General features: G+C 36.6%; 1 pseudogene across 1 annotated transcript in view; it reads left to right on the top strand.

Annotated features, from left to right (window-relative positions):
- Positions 1 to 5,059, top strand: part of LOC106001972 — a 14,091-nt pseudogene extending 9,032 nt beyond the window's left edge. Inside the window, exons 2-5 of the transcript XR_001175876.1 lie at positions 157 to 363; positions 2,839 to 2,979; positions 3,587 to 3,761; positions 3,996 to 5,059. The product of XR_001175876.1 is annotated as a tubulin epsilon chain-like (transcript). The remainder of the gene's footprint in view (positions 1 to 156; positions 364 to 2,838; positions 2,980 to 3,586; positions 3,762 to 3,995) is intronic.
- Positions 5,060 to 5,093: the final 34 nt, after the last annotated feature.

The raw sequence follows: 5,093 nt of genomic DNA, 5'->3' as shown, positions 1-5,093 counted from the left end.
GTGCTAACCTTGAGCTGAAGAGCTGAGGGACAGTGCCCAGGCCCAGAGTTCAGGCCCCACGACCGGACCCAAAAAAAAAAAAAAGAAAAAGAAAACAGTAACATTCCTCACTGATCATTGTACAATAGGATTAGAGAAAATGCCAACTGAATAAAGCAACTGAAATTCAAAGTATATAATTTGAAAGTTAATACCTTTATTGTTTTCTTATTAATCTTGCAGCTCTGCAAGGTTTGAAGGGTCCCTTAATATGGACCTTAATGAAATCAGCATGAATTTAGTTCCTTTTCCTCAACTTCATTATCTTACATCAAGCCTGACCCCTCTGTATACACTGGCAGATGTCAACATTCCTCCTCGCAGGTAAGATGTAAATGAATTCTAATCTCTGAAGAATGTGAAGTTCTATTTTAAAGCACAACTTTTAACGTTTACGTTATCTGGTCAGTAATCATTTTATTTGTGGGAAATATATAAAACGTAATTGATAACTGCCCTGTGTGTGTGTGTGTGTGTGTGTGTGTGTGTGTGTGTGTGTGTGTGTGTGTGTGTGTGTGTGTGTACATATGTATGATATCATTAAACTTGGAGCAAGTGACTTTTCATCTTTAGTTTTTCTTACCTGTAAAAGCGGAAGTGTACTTTTCACATATGCTTTTTAAATAATATTGAGTTTTCGTATGGTAGCTATTGTTCTCCTAAACACATGGTTCTGCAGCTTGTGTGTGTCATCTTTAAGCATAAAGTTAATATCACTTTCTTTAACCCAAAAACAAAATGGTTTTAAAAGATGCTCTTGGCATACACAGTGATGATTAGCTTATCATCATTTACATGCACAGTTGAAAATGCAAATCGGAAAAATAGGAAAATAAAAACTAGAGATTTCTTTTTATAAAGCTTCAACAAGGTAATAGTTGTATGTTTTAGGAATATTACAAGTGATAGTCCTGGAAGCAAGGTAGGACACCTTTCCCCATTGGATCATAATGATCACTATAATGAAACAGTATATACAATGTAGAATATTTTATTCACTGTATTCACTCAGCATGCTAATATTTTTAAGGAGAGTGAGCACTTTTAACCTGAACCCTAATTGTACTTTGATGGTAAACTAATTACTGTAAATATATGTAAAATTTATTCTTTATGTGTGTGTATGTGCTGGTCCTGGAGATTGAACTCAGCCTGGTCACTGTCTCTGAGCTTTTATGCTTAAGGCTAGTGCTCTTCCACTTGAACCACAGCTCTATTGCTATCTCTATGATGGCTAATAGGAGATAAGAGTCTTAAGGACTTTCCTGCCCAGGCTGGCTTGGAACCACTATCCTTAGATCCACCTCCTGAGTAGCTAGGATCACAGGCATGAGCCATAAGCATCCAACAGTAAAGTTATTTCTTAAGAAAACAGTAAAGTTATTTCTTAAGTCTGGAAGATTCCATTTCCACAAAAGAAAGATAAATGTGCCGGCACACACTTATGATTCCAGCAATGACAGGAAGCTTGACATAGATAGAATGTGACTCAGGAACATGCCCAGTCAGGATGCTAGACCCTATCCTAAAATAATGGCCAGTGAAAACCAAGACCAGAAGTGTGGTTCATTGCCACCATGCCAGTCTAACAAGCACAAACACTCGCCCCTTCCCCCACAAAAACAGAAATGAACAAATGGAATCTTTGTAATTAAGTTTAACATAAAGAAAAATATGTTCTGACTTGGTTCTCCTATTTAAATATTTAAAAGTCAGTTGAATATACTTTACTTGGTTTATTTTGATAAAGATAATACTTTTATGTCAACACGTGCATGCGTGCATGCTAGTCCTGGGCACTATTCCTGACCATTTTTGCTCAAGGCTAGCACTCTTACCACTTTAGCCACAGCTCTGCTTTTGGCTGTTTTGATACCCAATTGGAGATTAAACAGACTTTCCTGCCCAGGCTGGCTTAAAACTGCCATCCTCAGATCTCAGCCCCTTGAGGAGTTAGAATTACAGGTGTGAGTCACCAGCTCCTGGCAGCACTTTTCTAGTCATAGAAGTCTATGCCTCCATCAGAAAGAATGACATTGCCCCATTTGTTAGGAAATGGAAAAACTTGGAAAAAATTATATTAAGTGAAGTAAGCCAGGCCCAAAGAAACATAGGTCCCATGGTTTCCCTTATTTGCAATATCTAGTATATGTACGAGTCAAGCGGAAAAGGTCAGATAATGTGATGTCAGGAAAATGAACCCTTAGATATGTATTTTAATGTTTTTTCTTTCATACATGTGTTTCTAACGCATTTATAAGATTATCTCTTTGTTGCTTTGTATGTCCCTCCCCCACAGTATAACCCCTGCTTTCACTATATTTGATGTCAGTATAACTTGTGGAGGAGATGGGGAAAAACCAGTTGTTTAAGTATACAGGTGGATCTGATGCAACAATGAGAAGTACAAGTTGTCATGTCCAAAACGAGCTTTACAACGTCGGTGCGGGGGGGGGGGGGGGGGGGGGAGGGGAGGAGGGGAAGGGAGGGGGGAAGGAGAAGGATTGGGATGGGGGGAGGGGGGAGGCTGGGAAGGGATGGGAAGGGTAAACAAAGGAGGAGGCTGCAATGCTTGGTAAGAAATGTACCCATTATCCTGCCCATGCAATTGTAACCCCTCTGTACAGTATGTTCACAAATAAAATAAAATAAAAAAAGAAAAAAAAAAAAGAAGTCCATGGTGAAGATTTGTTTTGAATTATAATGTATCACCAAAAGATTATAAAACTCATTACCTTACTTATGTCACTGAAACCCATCTGTACATCAGTGGATCTTTTTTTCTATTTCCTGTTCTAGGTTGGATCAGATGTTTTCAGATGCCTTCAGCAAAGATCACCAGCTAATTCGAGGAGACCCCAGACACAGTCTATACCTTGCCTGTGCCCTCATGGTTAGAGGAAATGTACAGATTTCAGATCTTCGTCGAAATATTGAAAGGTTCGTTTTCTATTCTTCAAGGTAATTTATGTCTACTTGGGACAATGGAGTATAGTAAGGAAGACAGCCTCTCTTCAAACATAATAATGCCACTTCCTAAAGTGTGAACTTGGGAAGGCTTCTCTGCGACTTGTTTCTTTCAAGTATAAATAGAAATAATAATATAATGTTATTTATGACTATTAAATGTATGTAAGTGATTTTATTTTCTGAGCATATCCAAAAGGAATTCCCACCACTGCTGCACAGCTTCTACATTTATTTTTACTATTTGGCAGAATGTTTTTAGAAAACTGTTCTATACAATTAAAAAGAGAAAATTATGCCTTTATTTCCTTTCATTACCAGATTTCCAACTTTAAGTAAAATGTTTCTAGGTTTTTAAATCCCTCCATAGCCAATTTAATGTCCTTGAGTTACTATTAAATGACATTGTAACTTATCACATTGTTACATAAAGCTAATGTAAAATAAATCATTTAGATTATAAACTTAGTTAATAATTAGACTGATGCCATCACTAGTATCCTTTAACTAATGTAGAGTACCATAATATGGTAGACATTTTTAGTGACTTAGTTCTTACCTTTAAGTTTCTATGTCTCAGATTAAAACCTGCCCTGCAGTTTGTCTCCTGGAATCAAGAAGGCTGGAAGACCAGCCTGTGTTCAGTACCTCCTGTGGGCCACTCGCATTCATTATTAGCTTTAGCAAATAACACATGCGTGAAACCTACCTTCATGGAGCTGAGAGACAGGTTCATGAGGCTGTACAAGAAAAAGGTAACCACACACTTTTGTAACTGTCTTGGCTAAGGTACGTGGTAACACAAGTCAGGATTGGCCTTGTCTACCATACATTGCTATACTGATAGTAACTGAAGAAAAGAGACTTCCACTGACTTTAAATGGGAAGTTGCCTGAGTATAGGATTTCCATAGTCTATTTTACTCAAGTTCTCATTTCCCGTTTATAAAGTTCCTGAGGCAGTAAATGTTATCGATGGGTTATTTTCAGGCTCATCTCCATCACTATCTCCAAGTCGAAGGGATGGAGGAAAGCTGTTTCTCAGAGGCCGTGTTGTCTTTGTCAGCGCTCATACAGGAGTATAACCAACTGGACACTACACGGAGCATGCCAGTGCAGGACGTACCACGGCTAAGCGTAGCTGTGTGACAAAGAGCCAAAAACATACTGCCCTTCCTTTTTCCTAATTTCAGTTTCCCTCACCTTCCTGCTGCCGCATGCTTGTGACTCAGAAAGCCCAGTTGGTTTTTATATTAGCAGGAAGCACTTTTGTCTTGAAGAGGGCTTCCTGTTAGATCACAGCTTGTTGATAATACTTGCATGTGAAATGGGTGGAAGCTTACCACCTTCACCCCAAATTGTGTCACAAATTCAGAGAACAGATTTCCTGATCAATATGCTTTATTGATAACCTTGTATTTAGATTTTTATACACAAATAATCTTGTCTTTTATTTTTAAAAAGTTTACAATTCTATTTTTATATTTATTTATAACTTATTTTGTGCTTCCACTAACTTTTCAGGGTTTTTTTTCCCTTTGTACTCAAAAGAGTCATAATTTAGATATTGTGTATTTGTACTAAATTATTTTTAAATAGCTATCTTGTCAAAATCACTTGATTTTGTAATAAACAGTTTTAAAAGATGTTAAGCAATGCCACTTGTTACTATTGTTTTGAATGCCATCATTTATATAAATGAACAGAACACTACTAATCTTAATCCCTCTTTCAACTTTATCATGAAATTGTTCCAGTTAATACTTAGACACATTAGGTTCATTTACCTTATAAGGGAATAAATTTTAGAAAAAAAATTATTTTAAGTTTGTTTCCTTTGCAAAATAATGATACTGTTCTTGGTCTTTACTTGGAAATTTAGTTTATTATTTGTTATAAAAAAAAAAGTCCAGATCATAGATGTCAAGAGTAATCAAGAAGTCCATTCTTTCCTTCCCAGAAGAAATCTTAACTGATATTCAGGATATATACCATAGATAGATAGATAGATAGATAGATAGATAGATAGATAGATAGATAGATAGATAGATAGATAGATAGATAGATAGATAGATAGATAGATAGATA

The sequence above is a fragment of the Dipodomys ordii genome, unplaced genomic scaffold (assembly GCF_000151885.1).
Source record: "Dipodomys ordii isolate 6190 unplaced genomic scaffold, Dord_2.0 Scaffold1445, whole genome shotgun sequence".
NCBI classification, from domain to species: Eukaryota; Metazoa; Chordata; class Mammalia; order Rodentia; family Heteromyidae; genus Dipodomys; species Dipodomys ordii.
The sequence above is the reverse complement of the archived record's forward strand: the minus strand, read 5'-3'. Positions and strand labels throughout refer to the sequence as shown.